A 22,817-nucleotide genomic window follows, 5' to 3' on the forward strand; every position below is an offset into this window, starting at 1 on the left:
CTATAACCCTGTCACCCTGTGTCATTTTAACGGCTCAGATTTTGATCCATTTTGTTTGAATTTTATTTCCCTAATGGGAGATCATTTTTCAATTCTGTAAAACGGGTTTTCTTTGTTTATGTGTCTAGTTCATCCCTGTAAATTTTCAAAATTTTTCATGGTCAATTATTATTTTATTTTGATTAAATACCAGAACCTTGTATCCAGATTTTATAAATATTCTGATTTTGGCCCCCATATCATGACTGTTGTAGCACTTCTTCAACAAATCGTTATTTGATTGACAATATTATTCAGCAAATTGTTGTTATGATTTTTTTGGGTCTCTAATGAGTCCCTACTATGATTTGTAGTATTTTTGGGTCTCCAACGAGCCTCACAATGATTTATAGTGTTGTTCGGTCTTTTAACTATGATTTATAGTGCTTTGGGGTCTCCAACGAGCCCCACAGCGATTTGTAGTCTTTTTTAGTCTTTTAACTATGATTTATAGTATTTTTGGGTCTCTAACGAGACCCACAGCGATTTATAGTGTTGCTGGACCTCGTTATAGCGATTTGTAGTGTTTATCGCTAAACACTACAGCGATATGTGATACAAATCGCTATCCGAATCAGGACCAACTTGTCAGGGCCATAACTCCCTAACCAGAGATCGGATTTCAAATCCGTAAAAAATGGTGTCTTCGTTATAAAGTCTAGTTTATTCCTGTAAATTTTCAGTGATTTATATGGTCATTCGATAGCCCATTTGGATCTAAAACCAGACCCCTATCAGTCTGCCTTATTTGAGTGAGATAGGTTTTTATTTCATTTTGTAAGAGTCATATCTCCTCAATGGAAGAACATTTTCCAAATCCGTAAAAAGGGTTTTTTTTTCTCTATATGTCTAGTTTATATCTGGAAAGTTTTATAACTTTTTATGCTCATTTGATATTTCAAATCTGTTAAAAACTGAGAAGGGTTATAATTAACTTCCATCCACTCACTTAAAACGGAATAATAACATGTCTCAATTTTTAACAGGTTTGAAATATCAAATGAGCATAAAAAGTTACAAAACTTTCCAGATATAAACTATACACAGAGAATAAGAAAACCCTTTTTACGGATTTGGAAAATGCTCTTTCGTTGGGGAGATATGACTCTTACAAAATGAAATAAAAACCTATGTCACTCAAATAAGGTAGACTGATAGGGGTCTGGTTTTAGATCTAAATGGGGTATCAAATGACCATAGAAATCGCTGAAAATTTACAGGAATAAACTAGACTTCATAACAAAGACACCACTTTTTACGGATTTGAAATCCGATCTCTGGTTAGGGAGATATGGCCCTGACAAGTTGGTCCTGATTAGGATAGCGATTTGTATCACAAATCGCTGTAGTGTTTAGCGATAAACACTACAAATCGCTATAACGAGATCCAGCAACACTATAAATCGTTGTGGGTCTCGTTAGAGACCCGAAAACACTATAAATCATAGTTAAAAGACCGAAAAAGACTACAAATCGCTGTGGGACTCGTTGGAGACCCCAAAGCACTATAAATCATAGTTAAAAGACCGAACAACACTATAAATCATTGTGAGGCTCGTTGGAGACCCAAAAATACTACAAATCATAATAGGGACTCATTAGAGACCCAAAAAAATCATAACAACAATTTGCTGAATAATATTGCCAATCAAATAACGATTTGTTGAAGAAGTGCTACAACAATCATGATATGGGGGCCAAAATCAGAACATTTATAAAATCTGGATACAAGGTTCTGGTATTTAATCAAAATAAAATAGTAATTGACCATGAATACATATGCATGAAGTTGCAGTAAAAAATTCAGATTAAAATGAGCTCTGGTTACATACAAATCGATAGATCTAAAATGCACCAGAATTCAAAGTATAATCTAGAAAACAACTGAACATGATGAAAGCAAACTGCACATGCGTGGATGTTCAAACATGAGATCTAATGCCTTAAAATATGAATGGGTAAAAACTTTGAATCAGACTCCACAACTCTTCAAGTTGAATGATGCTACCCACACTGGGAGGAGCCCCCAAACCCCCCTCCTGTAAGGGCAAAAACTCTAAATCAGGCTCCACAACTCATCAAGTTGAACGATGCTACAGTTAGTGTGCAGGTCAGTCGGTGTTTGATGGAGAAATGTTGGATCGTTTGTTGGATGTGCACAGAAGTAGAGAGAGAAGGGAGAGAGAGTGAGATGAGGTTTTACCCCTCTCTTGTAAGGGTAAAAACTCTGAATCAGGATCTACAACTCATTTAGTTGAATGATGATACCCACGCTGGGAGGAGCCCCCAAACCCTTCTCCAATAAGGGTAAAAACTCTGAATCAAGCTCCACAAGAGTCAATGTGCAGGTTAGTCGGTGCGTGATGGAGCAATGTAGGATCTTCTGCTGGATGTGCACAGAAGCAGAAAGAGAAGGGAGTCAGAGGGTTGATGTTCATGGCCTCCTCCAGGGGAGATTTCTTTCTCAGATAATCCTGCAGTGCAAAGACTGGGTCTTAAATAATCATCTTTGGGGCACTTAAGTCTTTTCAAGAATCCTCCATTGATTTCTTCTCTAGAGAGAGAAGGTTTTACAGTGTTTTACGGAGAAAGAAGAAGAAGTCTTTGAAGAGTCAACATCATCTTCGACTTTCTGGATGGAGGACATGTTTGTCCTTTTTCTGAACTGTTTGTTTTTTCTTTTTTGAATGAAAGGCATTTTTGTCATTTTCTCAAACCATCACTTTATGAGAAGAATAGCAAGAAAGGGTACTTAAGTCTTTGCAACAACACCAGAGTCCGATGCAAAGTTATGTCAACATACACAGGAATACGAGCCACATGTGCTTGTATACGTGGTGCTCATTCAAAGCCCCGAACACAGACGTGGGATTCAGTGAATCATCGGGGGGGAACATACACCACCCGTTTGTGTTGCATATCTGACCTGATCCCAAAAACCTAGTAATTCAGGTGTAGACATAAAAATGCTGATCCAATATTTTTTGCGTCAACTCGAACCCGACCAGCAACATGTGCGACTGTGAGGATATGAGTGAGCAGAGAAGAGGCCGGCCCTCGAACGTTCCGCCAAACTGCCCACCAAGTAGTGATCAATCAGCATAGCCAAACGAAATAATCTGTTGCCCCAAGATGGTAGAAGCTGATGGAGAAGGAGGTCCCTAGCTAGCGAATGACTCTCGGCAGACAGAAATGTGAAGCTGCTGCCATGAAGCCAAGAACCGATCGAGCATGAAAGAAATGGCAAAACCATAGCAATTGCAGGGTTGATTCTACATTCGCTCCACATGACCAAGTAGAAACCCCGCCTTGCCTGCAGGTTCTCATGGGTCAACACACCATCTATAATCACCAACCAGGCAAAGAACCTCCACCTAAGAGTCAGCCCCCGTCCCCACACGCATTTCTCAGCTGGTAGAGGGTCGGGCCCCGCTTCCCCGAGTGCAATACTCTCACCAGAGGAGGGAATGAGTCCAAGTGCACACAGATCTGCCGTCATCCGATGGTCCTAGGCCGGAGGGGACAATACACAGATCGGAAATTGGTTTTACTTACTGAATAGTAGTTTGTTGAGGTACGTGTTCAAATAGTAACAAGACTGAGTTCTAGTCTTGCATATTGGAAGTGGGTTGCCGAGGGTGTGATCAATGGAATTCACGTTAACTCTGGAGAACAATGCATGTGTAGGATTAAATTTTGTGAATACCATACATTGTCTGTACGTGGAAAATTTGGTGAAAGCTTCACTTGAAATTGCCTAGCGTTCAAGAATGTAAAAGGCTTAAATTATAGTGTCCAAAATCTCAGATCATCTTTGGTTGATTTACTGAGTGCTATAAATTTCAAGATAACTTGGGATTTCTATTTGTTTTGTTTTAATACATTGTACTCGTAATTATTCTACATAGAGGGGGTCTGATAATAGCTTTCATGTTGTAAGAAGAGTTAAATCTTCACATTTCTTCAATGGTACAGCTCGTGGGATTTGGACTCCAGAGCTCTTGCTTATGACAGTGTTACCCAACCATCCAACTATCTCCGTCTCATTTGACCCTCAATTTGCTTCTCTTTACCCATTCTACTATGGTATAGTTTGGAATTTGTGAATTCTTAAGCTTGATTAATAGAAGATAATTATAGCTTGTAATTGGCTGTATGTGCATCAATGGCGTTCCCATTCCTTTAGCTGGATCAAAATCTCACTTTTTAGCATTTGTAAGTTGTGGTGGAGCATTGTCAGGCCTTCAGCCGCCCATATGATTAACTCTAAATCATATTCTTATACAGGAGATAGAGCATTTGGATGTAAGCCTGACCCTGAAACAGACTGATGAAAGCCTGGCCCATAACAGAGATTTTCATGGGTTTTTTATTTTTTATTAAATTTCATCTTTCATGTGATCTACCTGCTTGGTTTGTAGAAACAGACTCTTGGATCATCAGATTAAGATGCATAAAAAAGATCTTTTAAGAATTGAAAATCAACAACTCTGAATTTTCGTAAATATTCAAGCATCCAAAAATCACATTTTTCATAAAAAATACATTATACAACAATCAATTCCTAGCAAAATGGACCATGCTGAATTCATCTATAGGGTTGAATTTGCAAAAAGGCATCGGAAATGCTTAGTTCATACTCTCCTTCACATATTTCCAATTAACATATTCTAATAACCCTATATATTTATTTATCCCCTAAACATCCTAAATACTTTAAAAGAACATAGTTACAAACTATGTCACATGGGTGCGGGTGCGGTTGTGGGGGTGCGGCACTTTCAAAAACCTTGGGCGGGGGTGTAGCAAATATATATATATATATATATATATATATATATATATATATATAAGGGGGTCTAGGGGTTCCCCCGGCATGGGCCCCACTGCGTGGTCAGCAGGCAGGGGTCCGGGGGGGGCGCCACTTGCGGGGGGTTATAGGGGGGCAGCCCCCCCCCCCCCCCTAAGATTTTTTTTTTAAATTCCGCAGCCCATTTCATAGGGCAATTTAAAAAAAAATCCAAAAATGAACCAAAATGACCCTAGGTGCGTTGACTGTATCCAGGGTCGGGTTGACCGCACCGGGTGCTGCACCCGCTTCGCGTCAATGCGGGTGCGACACCTGTCTAGCCGAATCCCTGTGACATAGGTTACAAACTTTTTTTCTTAATTTAAATCTGTAGATGCATCAAATTATTGCACTTTGGATTGAAATGTATTAACCATAAAGCTTGCCATTTGTATCATCATCAAGTTCTATTATACATTTAGGGTGTGTGTGGCGCCTCACATTGAGGATGAACTTCTGTTCCGGAGATGACACAGTTTAGAAGTTCATCTGCAGGGCAAAGAAGTTGTTTGAAAAGTGTAATTTGAAAGGACTTTTAAACATTAATAGTCTCTTAAAGTAATATGAAGATGCGATAGTAGTAAATGAGTGAAAAGTACCTCATCTACATGTTCTAGTGTAAAGTAATATGAAGATGCGACTCTATGAGGCAGAGAACTATCAATCGACAGATGGGCTCCATCTTTTCCAAACATAACCATCAACTAGTCGGGTTTGGTTTGGTTCAGGTTGGGATTGAATAGAACCACTTGGGTTGGGTATACAAAAAAGGGTTAGGTGTGAATGAGTTTAGTTAGAATTGAGTATGAAATAGGTTCGGGTATAAAATGGGTTTGGATATAAAACAATTTCAACTTCGAGTCAGTTCAAGTATAAATAACATGGAACTATTTGGTTGAAGTCCAAATGGATTCGTGGCTAAATTCACCATACCTAAGAACCGACCTGTTACTTGAAACAGGTCAAGATTTTAGTCCCAACTCCAGCCCATGAGTCTATTAAGATCGGGTTGGGTCTAATTTAAGCGGTTTAAGATATCAAGTAGGTTCGGGTATACATTACATGGTTACACCAAAAGTGCTGCACATGATTGCCTTCCATCTCTAGGTACAGCCTGTCAGCTGTGGTACAAACAGTGAGATGGAGGGTGGCCAGGTGCAGAAGTACACTTTTTCCGTGCAATGTGATTGCACCTAATCTGGCTGCATTGAATCGATCCGACACCAAAAAACGTGATGATTTGACTCTTACAATTCGTCGTATTATGAAAGTATCGATTAGTTTTAAAAATGTCATGTTTTTATCCTAATATTATCGGGACAATACGTTTATGTTTTTTGGATGTGTGTATTTTATAATATTTAACGCGTTGCGTTATTAAAATTTTATAGCCGGTGATATTTCCATGAGCTTTTAGTTTTCAAGAAATTTACTCCATCCCTCGTCGTCTGTGACATAAGAGTTAGTTAAAATCGCGATACATTGAACATCATGATATTTTGAATACCGTAATATACTTAGGACGTTTAAAACGGGCGAAAAAAAAATCATCTTTTTTTGTGATATTTTAAGAAATGTAACAATATTCGTCGCTAGAGATGGCAGTGGACCAGGGGACAACGGGGCCGTCCCGCTTCGCCCTGTTTGGACCGGGGATGAAAGGCATGAAACAAGGATGGAGGTAGGGGTGGCAATTTCTGACATGACCCGCCAACCCGCCTCTTAGGCGGGTTCGGGTTGGGCTTAAGCCAACCCGTTTAATAAACGGGTTGACCCGCGTAACCCGTTTATTAAACAGGTCGGGTTCGAGTTGGGGGTATGCCAACCTGCCAACCCGGCTGACCCGTTTAATAAACGGGTTAGGCGGGTGGGTCAACCCCCCAACCCGCCAACCCGTCTGCCAACCCGACCCGTCAACCCGTCAACCCGACTCGCCAACCTGACTACCTGCCAACCCGATCCGTCAACCCGCCAACCCGACCCGCAACCTGACCCGCGAACCTGAAAACCCGTTTCCCCGACCCAACCCATTTATTAAATGGGTTGGCGGGTCGTGTCGGGTTACCCGTTTATTAAACGGGTCGGGTTCATGTTTGCCACAGCCGACCCGTTTAATAAACGGGTCCGGTCGGGTTGAGGTATGCTGACATGCTAACCCGCCAACCCGACCCGATTGCCACCCCTAGATGGAGGTGGGGGTGAAGGTTAAAATCTATCCTCATATGGGGATGTACTTACACTTTCCCTGCCCCACCCCGTCCCCCGTCTCAATCTCTGCCCTGCCCCATATCGTCCTCGCTCCGCTCCCATCCCCAAACTTTTAAGAAATGATTATAGATTGAGGGGCCTCACTCCCGTTTGAACTGGGGATGGAGGCAGAAGCAGATCAGGTCATGCTGAACATGAGCTTTTTTGCTCATGCGGACATCGTGGCCATCCGATTTGCATTTTAAAAACCACGTGGCATTCATCCAAAACGCTCATGTTCAGCATGACCTGATGTAGTTCCGATTGAGGCAGGGGTGGAGGTTAAAATTCATCCCCGTGGGGGATGTAGGCGAGATGAAGGTTCAGATTTTGAAACGGGGCGGGGGTGGAGACCTTGTCCCCCGCCCCGGTCCACTGCCATCCCTATTCCTCGCATGGCTCCAGCCCGGGCGGCAGCGAGATAAGGGCCTCCGTTGGCGGGCAGTCACCAGGCCGGCGGCATGCGGACCCTGTCCCAAACGCCGCCGTCTCCGGCGCCTCCTGTGGCCGTACGGCAAAAAACCACCTCCCTCACCCTCCACCCGTGCCCAAGATGGCCTCTGAAGACGCGGCGTCTCTCCCTCGTCGCCTCGGCTTCCTCCAACGACCACCATCTCGACCACCCTCGGAGACCTCATCCCAATCCTTCCAAGGTCGGTTGCTACTCTCTTCCGATTCTTGGTGTTCTCGATTCCTCTTGTTCTTGGGCGTTTCTTTCCTTTTCTTCTCGTGTTAGTTCTTCGTCTTTTATAGTTTTGGACAATACCCCAATTGCCCGATTGGGGTAAATTGTCATTGCTTCGTGTTAATTGTTCTTGAATCTTTCAAATCGTGATAAGAGATCGACTAGTTTTTTGGTAATTCATGGTGGGTCGACCTTTCCCCACTTTCTTTCTTCTTATTGGCTTATTGATTATAGGTTTTTTCAGTATGCGAGGGAGGAATTGAATTTTTTATTTTACTGATTGATGGTCGGTTGCTTCATTATGCCGTCAAATTGTAACGAGTGGTTGATTTTCGCTTCGCTTTTTTTTTGGGTTTAATGATAGGCTGCTTCATTATGCTTTAGATTGTAACGATTATATAGAGAGATCGGAAATTGGTCTTACTTACTGAATATTAGTTTGTTGAGGTACGTGTTCAAATAGTAACAAGACTGAGTTCTAGTCTTGCTTATTGGAAGTGGGTTGCCGAGGGTGTATCAATGGAATTCACGTTGACTCGTGAACTCGGAATCACAGCGCTAAGGGTAAATGCAAGAATTTAGGTTTTTCTTGTCAAATTAATGTCCTCTGGAGAACAATGCATGTGTAGTTTAGGCATTGTTAGGAATTAGGATTAAATTTTGTGAATACCATACATTGTCTGTACGTTGAAAATTTGGTGATACATTATCTGTACGTTGAAAATTTCGTGAAGGCGTCACTTGAAATTGCCTAGTGTTCAAGAATGTAAAAGGCTTAAAAATTGTGTCCAAAATCTCAGACCATCTTTGGTTGATTTACTGAGAGTGTTATAAATTTCAAGATAACTTAGGATTTCTATTTGTTTTGTTTTGATCCATTGTACTCGTAATTATTCTACACGGAGAGGGTCTGATAATAGCTTTTCATGTTGTAAGAAGAGTTGAATATTCACATTTCTTCAATGGTACAGCTGCAATGTTCATGTCTTGAGCTGCCATATGATTAACTCTAAATCATATTCTTTCAGAAGTTGGTACTTTCGAATCTTATACAGGAGATAGAGCCTTTGGAAGTAAGCCTGATCCAGAAAGATGTGTCCGCAGACACAATTGATGCAATGAAGAGGACCATCTCTGGCATGCTAGGTTTGCTGCCTTCAGACCAGTTCCATGTCCTCATTGAGGCTTTCTGGGAGCCTCTTTCCAGGCTTCTTGTTTCTTCCATGATAACTGGGTATGACATTCTATTTTTCCATGTTAATATCATCATGGCTTTTGTTTTCTGTTATCATACTTTGTCAATTATAGGCACTCTAAGTAGTCAAAAGCTCTAGTCGGTGCCTAGGTGCTGACCCCCCTAAAAGGCCTTGTAGGTGCCTAGGCAGAACTAGTCAAACTACACGGGACCAAAAAGTTAAAAAAACTAAAAAATTAAAAATTACAACAAATCCTTAAAAATAATATAAAATACATTCTCAACACAATTAATGTAGCTAAACAACCAAAGCTTAAAAAAATTCATGCATGAATCTAAATAATTAAAGCATAATTACATTTCTAGCATTCAACTTCATCTAACTAAACAAATATTTGTTTAACTGTGTCACCTAGAGACACAAAAAATAATAAAAGTATTTAAAATAAAATATAAAAAATATAAAAATCAGAGAAAAAATTGAAACACTTAAATGTTTCAAAGTACTCAAACAAAACATGATTATAATAATTTAAATATTATAAAAACAAATGTAAAATACCAACCTTGGTGTCCATCCTCCAACCTTTGTACTTGCCTAGGCACCTAGGCGATAAACTTGCACCTAGGTAGCCTAGGCTTTCTAGTCGGGAGTGAAATGAACAAAAGCAAATGATTATAGGCTTACAAGAACACAAGCAACCGACAAGGAACCACTTATGGATCAATGCACATCACCCACACGAGGGCCAAGAGTAAAAATAAATGCTTTTGATATTACAAAATGCTTGAGAAAACACTAAAGATTACAAGGAGATAACCCCTATTTATAACCACAAGAGAGGGAAGTGGGGCAGCCCAATTAGTTGTTGGGCTGGCAGCTCCAAGAGCTAGTTGGAGTTGTCCCATCGGCTTATGCTCCAATAAAATAACAAAAAATAAAATAAAGAAAAAAACAAAGTCTGCCCCTAATGAGCTGACCACTATTATAATGTAAAAAGACCAAAATACCTCAGATGGATATTTTGGTTTACATACATTTAGATATTACAAAAGATGACTATATATATACACATATTTATATACATTATAAATACATATATATTATATACACATTCTTAACACCTCCCTTCAAACTCATGGTGTAACAACCGAGAGTTTGCCAAGGAGGAAGTGAAATCTAGGTGACGAGAGCGCTTTGGTGAAGAAGTCTGTAGTTGATACTTCGATGGTATATATGGCAACGTGATGGTTTTCTTCAGAAATTCTTCACGAATGTAATGACAATCCATTTCAATGTGTTTGGTTCTTTCATGGAATATATGATTGCTTGCAATGTATACTGTGATCTCAAGGGTTCTGCAATGTGAAATCCGAAGTCTTCTAACAATTGTCTCAACCATATTAATTTAGAAGTACTTATTGTCATGACACGATGCTCTGCTTCAGTGGAAGAGATAGACACCTTCTGATGCTTCTTGCATCTCTATGAAATGAGAGAATCGCCTACAAAAATACAAGAACCGGTAGTTGAGCATTTATCATTTACATTCCCTCCCCATTAAGAATCAGAATATGCAATAACTTCTAACAGAAAAGATGATGAAATAAATAACCCATAATTAATAGAATTTCTAATATATCTAATAATTCTTATTACGGCACTCATATGTATTGTAGTGAGAGCATGCTGAAATTGACTAACATAATGAATAACATGAGAAATATTAGGACAAGAGATATAAGATAATGATCCAATCATTTGTCTATATAGAGTTGGATCCTTAAGAGGTTCTCCATCATTTTTCATCTTTGCATTGATGGCCTTCGGAGTATCAACTTGTTTTTCATTTGGGAGTCCTGACCGTTTGATGATCTCTATCGCATACTTAATCTACGATAACAAGTAACCACAAGGTGAGTAAGACACTTATATTCCAAGAAAGTACTAGAAAAAACCAAAGGTTTGTCATTATCAAAGTTAGCTTTAAGCACATCTTTGATATGGCTAACTCCTTGCTTATCACCTCCTGTGATAATCATATAATCAACGTAGAGAAGTAATATCATCATTCTTGTATTAGAATATTTAACAAACAATATAGTGTCGGTATAACAAGATTTAAAACCAAGTTGTGTCATCACATTACTGAATCGATCATACCAAGCTTTGGGGGCTTGTTTTAGGCCATACAATGCTTTTCGTAACCGATTTTTTTTTTCATGTGCTAAACTTAATCCTGGTGGGAGATCCATGTAAACGTCTTCATTGATATTACCATTCATAAAGGTATTTTTTATATCTATTTGAAAAATAGATCATTTTTTAATTGATGCTATAGAAATAAGAGTTCTAACAGTAGTCATTTTAGCGACTGAAACAAATATTTCATCATAGTCTATTCCATATTTTTTACTATATCCTTTGACTACTGGTCTGACTTTATATTTTTCTAATGTTCTATTATTTTTAGTTTTAATCCTATAGACCCATCTACATCCTATAGTTTTCTTCCCTTTAGGTAATGTTTGAATTTCTCAAGTTTTTGCCTTTTCTAAAGCTTTTAATTCATCATTCATTGCTCTAATCCATTCTTGATGATTTTTAGCATCATGGTAAGATGGTGATTCTATACATGAGTATATAGCCATTAGACATGCTATATATTTGGGTTGAAAGGAATAATAAGATTACAAATCTACTAGGAGCCTTTGAAATTCTCATGGATCTTCTAATAATAGAGTAATTTATATCTTGATTTTGAGAATATCTTTCTAAAGTACATGGAAGATGGTCTTCGGTACGTCGAGTATATATTTGAATTTCACTATAAGGTTGGTCTATATTATCAAGACTCTCATTTCCATTCTCATATGCATCATGAGTGTCTTCATTGTCACTCTCATGCACATCATGAATGTCATCACAACTCACATGTTCATTGGCAAGGTAAAAAAGAAATGAATAGTCACAATGATCTTAGATTTTATCTTTATCAAGTCCATTTTTGTTTTCAAGAAAAGTGATATTTCTTGAGACATATAGCTTGTTCCTTTTAATTTCATAACATCTATACCCTTTTTTATTTTCGGCATAACCTAGAAAAACACAAGAAATGTCTTTTGGAGAAAATTTGTCATTTTTGTCGGTAAGGACAAAGCATTTACAACCAAAGACTCAACCTTTTGTAACTGGGAGATGTTTTAAATAATTTTTCAATGGGGGAAAATGTTTTTAATAGTTTTTTAAAGTATCCTATTTATCAAATAAACTGCCGTAAAAGCGGCTTCAGCCCAAAAAAAAAATTGGAACATTTCTTGATATAAGAAGTGTTCTAATAGTCTCAACAATATGTCTATGCTTTCTTTCGGCTAGTCAATTTTGTTGAGTATAAGGACATGATTTTTTGTGTATAATCTCATGTAAGTTAAGATAGTTTTTGAAATCGTTTTATACAAATTCTCTTCTAGAATCGGTTCTAAAGATTTTAATATTGGTTTTAAATTGAGTCTTTGTATAACAATAAATTTTTTTAAAACAATCAAATACTTTGGATTTGCGTTTAAGAATATATATCCAAGAGTATGTACTATAATCATCCACAAAAACTACATAATAAGATACTCCTTTGAATATAATCGGAGTTGGTCCCAATACATCCGAATGTACCAACTCAAATGGTTTCTTTGATATAAAATGACTAGGCCCAAAAAGTAAAGATTTCATTTTACCAAGGGTACAATCTTCACGAACAAAATCCTTTTTTTTATAACTTTTGAGAAATGAAAACAAATGTAATTTTGACACACTAGGATGTCCTAGTCTCTTGTGCCAATTTTCTATATTTTTCTTTTCTATAAAATTATAAAAAGTATGTTTTAATAATTCAAGATTGTCAATAACATAGAGATCTCATCTTCTATGGCCTTGCTCAATCGGCTTTCCGGACTGGCGATCTTGTATCAAACAATCATTAGATGAAAACAAGATTTTGCATTCATGATCCGCAATTTAAGAAACGGATAAGAGATTTAAATTTAATTTTGGTACTATTTTAATATTTGGTAAAAAAAAGTTTGATGTTTTTGTAAAGACCTAAAACCTTTGATTTTTAAAGAAGTTTCATCGGCGGTTGAAACATAAGAATCATTTTGGTTAGTATGACATTGAGATAGTGTTGACTCATTTGGGGTCATATAAAAAGAAGCATTGGAATCAAGAATCCAAGAAGTCTTGTTGGGGTCAACGCATGTAGATACGGCTGTGCCCGAGAAGAAAAAAACTTCATTCTTAAACATTGGTTATAGTGCCTCTATGAGTTGTGCCAAAGATAATGAGCTGATGCATTTGAAGTTATCTTCACCATTTCTTTCGAGAGATGGTCTCACCAAAGTCACCTTCTTGTCATTTCTTTAATCTTTTTTCATTTTTTTAGGACAAAAAGGCTTGCTGTCCCCAGCTCATAACAATGATAGCATATTAGTTTGTCACTCTTCTTATATTCATGATTGCCTCTTTTATGGTTTTGGCTCCTTCTATAGTCTTTGGAATGTCTTCCATTCTCATTATTTCTTCCAAAGTGAGGGGGCTTATAAGCCCTTGTGTGATTTTCGGGCATTGACATAGCAAGCACGAATTCTTCCTCTTTCGAAGAAGATGATTTTTTCAACCTATCCTCCTCCATAGTTAATTCTTCAAGTGTTTCAATTATGGTAGGTACACATTTTCTACGAAGAAGGGCCGATTTGGTATTTTCAAATTTGGGTCTAAGTTCATTAACAAATTGATAGAAATACTTCGTTCTAATTTATTTTTTACGGAGTTCTACATTTTGGGGGCAATGCCACTTTGGCTCTAGAAGGGCCAATTCATCCCAAAGAAAATAAAGGGCAGTGTAATATTCCCTAATGCTCATCTCTCCTTAGGTCTAGTTCTCATCTTATTTTGCACATGACATATGTGACTTATATCTTTGAGACTATACATATCTTTAAGATATTTACATGCATCACTAGCAAAATCAAATTTTGCTAAGATAGAATATTTTTTGATGTCAACACTATTGATGAGCCATCCAATCATCTTAGAATGACCCCTCCATTCTTTCTAATTTTTTTTTGTATTCGGTGATGACCTTAGACATCTCTTCTCTTTGAAGAGTCACTTATTTTCTATTTTTCATCTTAGTAAGCACAAGTTTAGGCTCTCTTTCGATGACACCAACCAAACCCCATAGACCATTTTCTCATATTTTATGTTTTATTATGGATGTTCGCATTGAAAGATTTCCAATGCTCAAATCCTTCCACGCGTGAAAGCTGAGAAACAGAGAGAGAGAGACAGAGACTACAGAGAAAACCGATACCCACAATTGTGTGTGGGTCGGTTGCTATTCTTATCACTTTATAATAACAAACTAATACAAAGATTAGGGTACTAAAGTACCCTTATTACAAGAGAATAAATTACACGGTGCCATTAATGAAATGGCAATGATCACGGGTCTGGATCTCCTGACCCGTGATCCGTAACAAGGAATACACTTCTTTTCACCCTCCCTCAAGTTGTGCATGATCTTGAACCATGAACAACTTGCCTTTTAACATCCAAAATCTGTCTTTTGTCAATCATTTTGTAAATATATCCGCCACTTGATCTGTAGTTCGTACAAATTCAGGCTCAATCTCTTTCTCTTCTACTTTTTGTCTCACAAAATGCTGATCTATTTCAATATGTTTGGCACGACTGTGATGGATTGGATTAAAAGACATACTAATGGCACTCTGGTTGTCACACAAAAGAAGTGATCGAGAGATCGATTCTCCTACTTATGTCAGTAAGTGTCTAATCCAAGTAGCTTCAACAGTGGTGATTGCCATTGACCTGTATTCAGCCTCTGTACTGGATCTGGCAACAGCCTTTTGTTTCTTACTACTCCAAGAAACCAAATTCATCTCAACAAACACACAATAGCCGGATACTGATCTGCGTTCATCTGGATCTCCCACCCAGTCCGCATCAGAATAAACATTGATCTCATGTGCATTTTGCCCATTGGTCTTTCTCTTATATAAGAGGCCATTCCCAACCGTTCCCTTCAGGTATCGAAGTATCCGTTCAACGACTTTCATATGTCCTTCACATGGTGCATGCATAAACTGAGATACTTGATTTACAGAGTAAACTATATCAGGGCGAGTAAAAGTGAGGTATTGTAACATACCCACTATGCTACGGTACTGTGTGGGATTATCAAATGGATCCCCATCTTGAGAGCTAAGCCTTTGATGAAGAACGCTAGGGGTTCCCAAGGGCTTGCAGTCTTTCATACCTGCTTTCTTGAGAACATCAATGGTATATTTATGTTGAGTGAGAGTCATCTCTTCAGGGGTACTGTCGACTTCAACTCTAAGAAAGTATCGTAGTTTGCCAAGGTCCTTCATTTTGAACCTCTGATTCAAGAGATGTTTGACTTCTTCAATGTGCTCATTGGAATTACCAGTGATGATAATATCATCTACATAGATCAACAACAGAGTAACTGTGTCTTGGTTCTTAAATATAAATAAGGAGTGGTCAAGAAGAGATTTCTTAAAACCATATTTTTGTATTTCAAGTGAAAAACTATTGAACCAAGATCGAGATGCCTGCTTCAATCCATATGTCGCCCTTTTTAGCCTGCATACATATTTTGTATGATTGCCTTCTGCGTAACCAGTAGGTTGTTCCATGTATACTTCTCTCAAATTTCCATGAAGAAAGGCATTCTTCACATCAAGTTGGCTAACAGTCCATTGATGTTCAATAGCTAAAGAAAGTATGACTCTGATTGTCCCCATTTTCACCACTGGACTAAAGGTTTCATCATAGTCCTGTCCTTGCTCTAGTGTAAAACCTTTGGCTACAAGTCTCGCCTTATATCGATCTATAGTCCCATCTGGTTTATACTTTATTTTGTACACCCATTTCGAACCAACGACATTTCTGTCAGGTGGTCTTGGTACAACATCCCAAGTAGCACATTCATGTAGAGCTTCCATTTCTTCATTCATTGCTTCAATCCATCTTCTGGAATTTGATGCTTGGGAGAACGTTATGGGTTCATCTTCTTTACTCAAGGCTGTTAGAAAGAGTTGAAAATCTAATGAGAAATTTTCATAACTGACCCATCTTTCAATTGGATGGCGAGAACGAGTGGATCTTCTAGCATCAACGATGTTGGATGTAGGGGATGTGTCCATTTCTGGATTAACTATGGTGGGCAGCTCTCTTTCTCGTCGAGTGTAAACAAGACCTTTGTACCTTTCTGGATTCAAAGTTGAGTCTGTATTTTCATGGGCAATCATTTCATTAGTAGACACAAATTCCTTATCCTTTTGAGTACAATTTGAGGGGCAGACTGTTAAAATATACATGTAATCAATATATATATATATATATATATATATAAGTATATTCACTCATACCCGATAAGGGGTATTTCTGTAAAATCGCCCAACGCAGTATAGTCTTTTTTCTGTTTTTTACTTTTTCTTTTCTTTTTCCTTTTTTTCTTTTTTCTTATTTTTTCTTTTTCCCTTTTGTGCATTAAATGCACCTTCATTGGGGGGCCCAACAAAGAGTCGTTGGGTCTCCCAATGGTGCTTCTCTCTCTCTCTTCTCTAACCCTCTCTCACTCCTCTCTTGCCTATAAATAAGTGGGGTCTCCCCCTTTGTAATGTGTGGCTTCTTCAAGCCCTTTAGTGCTTTTATATAATCTTATGATTTCTAGTCGTTATTGGCTTTTGTGTATGTCCTCTTTGGGACTTGTTCTTTGATTTCTATGTGTGAATGTCCATTGTAGGACATACATTTCTTTTCCGCATATTTCCTTACATGGTATCAGAGCCTTGGTTGTGCTCTTATAGCTAGTTGTCTAGTTTTATCTCTCTCTTTGTTTGTCCTCCATTCTTGATTATATAATAGAAGGAGAACAAAAGATTGATCTCTCCTTCATGCTTAATGGTACTAACTACATGATGTGGGCCGCCGCCATGGAGAACAACCTCAAAGGTAAAAAGCTTTGGGGATATGTTATGGGCACCATTAGGGAACCTCAACTTCAACTTACAAAAATTGATGGTGATCAAGAAAAAGCTCTAGAAGGAAATGCTCACATGAAGGCTATTGAAGATCACCAATCCAAGGTAGAAGATTGGGAAAGTAAGCATGCAAAAATTCTTGCATGGTTCATGAACAACGTGGAGCTAAAGATTTGCGCCAACATTGCTAAATTCCGCCTAGCAAATGAAGCATGGTTCTTTATGAAAGGTATGTATACCCAAAAAGACCTTGCTCGTCAATTTTTTATGCAAGAAAAAATCCGTACCATTAAGCAAGGTGAAATGAGTGTAAGAGATTACTATAACACTCTTGGATCTTTATGGGATGAGCTATCCCTTCTTGAACCCAAATGGGTATCAAGTGAAGATGTGGAAATGAGATGAAAACAAATGGAGAAAGAACACTTTTTTCAATTTTTACATGGGCTTAGGCCCGAATATGAACAAGTTAGGTCCTCCCTTCTTCATAGATCAAAACCGCTTCCATTGGAAGATGTCATTGCCGAAATATGCCAAGAAGAAACGCGTCTTGGCATGATTAAAGGAGGAGATGAAGTTCTTGCCGTGTCTAAACCCGACAATCATATGAAAGCATATAAGCCTCCACACTTTGGGAGGCAAAATAACTATAATGGCAATTATAGGAAAGCCATTTGCCATCATTGTCAAGAACCGGGTCATATAAGACCTAATTGTCCAAAGATAAATGAACCTTCAAAAGGTAAAGTTGCTATTATTGAAGAAATCCCACAAAAGAAGGAGGAGCCAATGAAAGGGAAAGAGTCCTTTTCCCTTGCTCAACTATCCGAAGCACTTCAAATTCTACTCAAATCGCCGTCAACTTCGGGAGTCGCCATTGCCTCTTCTTCTCCTCCAGGTACGCCTTCTTGGATTCTTGATTCTGGAGCATCTTTTCATATGACCCCTATTGAAAATGGACTATCCAATGTATGTAGCAACTCCAAAAATTCTTTTGTTTCCACCGCCAATGGTACCTCTTTACAAGTTAAAAGTTTTGAAACTTTAGTCTTTTCAAAAGATTTTTTTGTGCCAAATGTAAGAGTAGTACCTCAACTTAATTTAAATCTTTTATCTGTCTCTCAAATATTGGTTTATTTTCATAGGGTATGACTAAGTTTTTATGTTGGCTGTCACAGGCCTACCGCAACCCTCCTCCTTTATCCGGGCTTGGGACCGGCAGTGTATAACTAAACAGTTATACACAGGCGGAGTTATAAGATTCAGAACGAGGAGATATGTAAGAAGGTAGGTGTTGCACCCATTGAAAATAAGATGTGAGAGAATCGTTTACGGTGGTTTGGACATATTCGGCGAAGGCCTAATGATGCTCCAGTTAGAAGGTTGGAGAAATGGGAAAATATATTAGTTAAAAGAGGTCGGGGTAGGCCTAGGAAGACTTGGATGGAGATGATAGGAAAGGATATGAATGCTTTGAACTTCACCGAGGACATGGCATTGGATAAAAATGATTGGAGGAAAAGGATTCATGTGGAAGACCCAAAATGAATTTCTTTTTTGGTTCATATCGCTGACCCCAATTGTTTTGGGATGAAGGCGTAGTTGTTGTTGTTGTTGTTTATCTGTCTCTCAAATATGTGATCATGGATGTGAAATCTCCTTCTCAACCAAGAATTGCTCTATACAGGATCTCCAGTCCGGGAAGCGGATTGGGCAAGGCCATAGGAGGGGAGATCTCTACTACATGAACAATTTGAAACTTCCCACTAAATCATTTTGTAATCATGTCCAAGATAAAAATATAGAAACTTGGCATCAAAGACTTAGACATCCAAGCTTCTAAAAAATGTACTCCTTTCCTTTTGGAAAGAAATTTTGTAATGAGAAACATTTTGTTTGCAAGAGTTGTATTTTTTGGAAAAATGAAATTCACCTCCTTTCCAAAGAGAACATTTGTGTTCAAAAGACCCTTTGAATTAGTTCATTCGGATGTTTGGGGTCCTTCTTCGGTCATATCAAAAGGAGGATACTCATATTATGTTACTTTCATTGATGATTTCACTCGATATGTGTGGATTTATTTTCTCAATCTAAAATCCGAAGTTTTTAATTTCTTTAAAAAAATTCATATGATTGTCAAAAATCAATTTTCAACTAATATCTCCATTCTTCGATCCGATTCCGGTGGAGAATATCTGTCAAATGAATTTCAGAAATATTTGGAAACCAATGAAATTTGTCATCAAAGGTCATGTCCTAGGACTCCCCAACAAAACGGTCTAGCCGAGAGAAAGCATAGACACATCTTGGAAACCACTAGGACTCTTCTCATTTCCAAATAAATTCCAAAATGCTATTGGGCCGAAGCCGCCTTAACCTCCACTTATTTGATAAATAGAATGATATCCTCATCCCTACAAAATATATCTCCATATGAAAAACTTTTTGAAAGAACACCCGATTTTAATAGATTAAGAATTTTTGGGTGTAAGTGTTTTGTCCTTACACATAAAAGAGATAAGTTATCTCTCAAAGCTATCGAATGTGTGTTCTTAGTACACGGAGAAAATAAAAAAGGTTTAGGTGCTTCGATCCCAAAAGTAACAAACTATATGTATCCAAAGATGTTACCTTTTTAGAAAATGAGAACGGCTTTGAGAAAAACAAAGATATTGATGAAAGCGAATATGCTTTCTTATTTGATCTTCTTTCTCAAGAAGATGTGACTCCTCACGTAGAGGATGTTCCTAATGATTTAGAGGATACTCCTCTTAGTAATGTTGAAAATGGAAGTAATGATTTTGAAAATAGGTCAATTCAAACCTATGCTAGGCGTGGTCAAGAAACTCCCATAAGCGCTTTGGAAAAATATTCTCAAAGTTCCAACATAGAAGAAACATCTTTAAGGAGATCTAGCCGAATCTCCAATCCTCCTAATAGGTTTGTTTCCTATGAGTCCCTAACATCTAAATATAGGGCATGCTTAATTGCATTACACTCTTATCATGAACCATCACACTATAATGAAGCCAAAAACATTCATCAATGGGTTGAAGCCATGAAACTAGAACTTAGTGCCCTTGGAAAGGCTAAAACTTGGGAAATAACTTCATTACCCACTGGAAAGAAGTCTATTGGATATAGATGGGTCTTCAAAATTAAAACTAAAAGTGATGGGTCATTAGAACGTTATAAAGCTAGGTTGGTAGTCAAAGGATATGCTCAAGAGTACGGAATAGACTATGAAGAAACCTTCGCTCCCGTAGCTAGAATGACTAGTGTTAGGACTCTTATTGCGGTTGCATCCGTTAAAAAATGGCCTATCTATCAATTGGATGTTAAGAACGCATTTCTTAATGGTGAACTAAGTGAAGAGGTCTATATGGATCCTCCACCAGGAGTATCTATTGGTGAAAACAAAATTCTTAAACTCAAAAAGGCACTTTATGGTTTAAAGCAAGCCCCAAAGGCTTGGCATGACAAATTTAGCAGTGTAATGACTAGTTTGAATTTTCGTTCATGTTATACTGACACTGCGTTGTTTGTGAAAAGTGCAGGGTCTTCAGTAGTTATTTTACTACTATATGTTGATGATATGATCATCACTGGAAGTGATGAACAAGGAATCCATGATATTAAGAAAGTTTTAAAAGAAAATTTTGACATGTCTGGCCTTGGTTTCTTAAGATATTTTTTAGGTATTGAAGTAGCCTACTCTCCCCGAGGGTATATTCTCTCTTAGATAAAACTTGTTGCTGACATTTGTTCCAAATCTGGAATTTTCGATGATAAGAAGGCAGAAACCCCTGAGGTCATCAATGCAAAGTTAAGGTTGGAAGATGGAATACTTCTCGAGAATCCTACTCCCTACCGTCAACTTGTTGGGGCTCTGACATACTTATCCATCACTCAGCCAGACATAACTCATGCAGTTCACTCAGTCAGCCAGTTTCAACATGCACCTACAACTGTGCACATGAGTGCAGTCTTAAGAATAGTCAGATACATTAAAAACACCATAACTAAGGGAGTTTTTCTTTCCTCTTCATCATCTCTTGATTTAATTGCTTATACTGATGCTGATTGGGGAGGAAACCCCAATGATAGAGTCTCAACTACAGGTTTTTGTGTTTTCTTAGGTGACTCTATGATCTCTTGGAGATGCAAGAAGCAGTAAAAGGTGTCATTATCCTCAACAGAAGCGGAATATCGTGCAATGGCCACTACAACCATGGAGCTTGTGTGGCTTAGAAGTCTCCTCAATGATATGGGCGTAATCATCTCTACTCCTTCGAAAATGTGTTGTGATAACAAAAGCGCCATTTATATTGCAAGCAATCACACCTTCCATGAGCGGACTAAACACATAGAGATGGACTGCCACTATGTTCGAGATGAATACTTAAAAGGAACCATAGCACTGCCCTACGTCACATCCGAGTACCAGTTGGCGGATTTCTTCACTAAAGCTCTTGCTTTTTCATGTTTCTTCTCAACAAGCTTGCGGTTGTATCCCCGTAAAGCTTGAGGGGGGGGTGTTAAAATATACATGTAATCAATATATTTATATATATAAATATATATATATATATATATATATATAAGTATATTCACTCATACCCGATAAGGGGTATTTCTGTAAAATCTCCCAATAGGGGCAGTATAGTCTTTTTTCTGTTTTTTACTTTTTCTTTTCTTTTTCCTTTTTTCCTTTTTTTCTTTTTTCTTATTTTTTCTTTTTCCCTTTTGTGCATTAAATGCACCTTCATTGGGGGGCCCAACAAAGAGTCGTTGGGCCCCCAACGGTCACAATTGTGACCGTTGGGAGCCCAACGACACCTTGTTGGGTCTCCCAATGGTGCCTCTCTCTCTCTCTTCTCTAACCCTCTCTCACTCCTCTCTTGCCTATAAAAAAGTGGGGTCTCCCCCTTTGTAATGTGTGGCTTCTTCAAGCCCTTTAGTGCTTTTATACAATCTTATGATTTCTAGCCATTATTGGCTTTTGTGTAGGTCCTCTTTTGGACTTGTTCTTTGATTTCTATGTGTGAATGTCCATTGTAGGACATACATTTCTTTTCCGCATATTTCCTTACACAGACATCACTAGCTCCGGAGAAAAGTTCATAATTTAGCCAAGGATAATAAGTCTCGATTTTAGAATTTGATTCTGAAGAACTAGTACATCGACAATCAAAATTCAATTCATCGAAGATGACATTTCTTGATATTCTGATGCGCTTGCTCACCGGATCATAGCACCTGTACCCTTTATAGTCATCAGCATAACCCACAAACCTGCACTTCAGGGCCTTGTCCTTAAACTTATGTCTCATTGAACTATCAATATGAACATAGCATAAACAACCAAACACACGCAAGTCATGGTAGTTGGGATGTGTACCAAAAAGGGACAAGTAAGGAGACTTGTTTTCCAAAATAGTCATGGGCAATCGATTTATCACATGAACAGCAGAATAAAAGGCCTTTGTCCATAAAGTAATCGGAAGATTACTATCATGCATCATGCTCATCACACTCTCAACAATATGGCGATGCTTCCTTTCAGCAATCCCATTCTGTTGAGGTGTGTGGGCAAGACACCCTTCTCCTTATCTTGTTACTTTGAAGAAAGTTAATAAAGTCATTGGAAGAAAATTCACCTCCTCCGTCACATTGAAAACTAAGGATGTTTTCAGAAAATTGGTTTTTGACAAAGGAAT

At 38.1% G+C, this 22,817-nt stretch overlaps 1 pseudogene across 1 annotated transcript in view; it reads left to right on the forward strand.

The window, feature by feature from the left end:
• The first annotated feature begins 7,472 nt into the window (after positions 1–7,472).
• The window catches only part of LOC149834975 (uncharacterized), a 34,036-nt pseudogene continuing 18,691 nt past the window's right edge, over positions 7,473–22,817 (forward strand). The window contains exons 1-2 of the transcript XR_016432809.1: positions 7,473–7,788; positions 8,849–9,054. The product of XR_016432809.1 is annotated as an uncharacterized LOC149834975 (transcript). The remainder of the gene's footprint in view (positions 7,789–8,848; positions 9,055–22,817) is intronic.

This window comes from Nuphar pumila, chromosome 6 (genome assembly GCF_984573655.1).
Source record: "Nuphar pumila chromosome 6, dmNupPumi1.hap1.1, whole genome shotgun sequence".
Classification (NCBI taxonomy): Eukaryota; Viridiplantae; Streptophyta; class Magnoliopsida; order Nymphaeales; family Nymphaeaceae; genus Nuphar; species Nuphar pumila.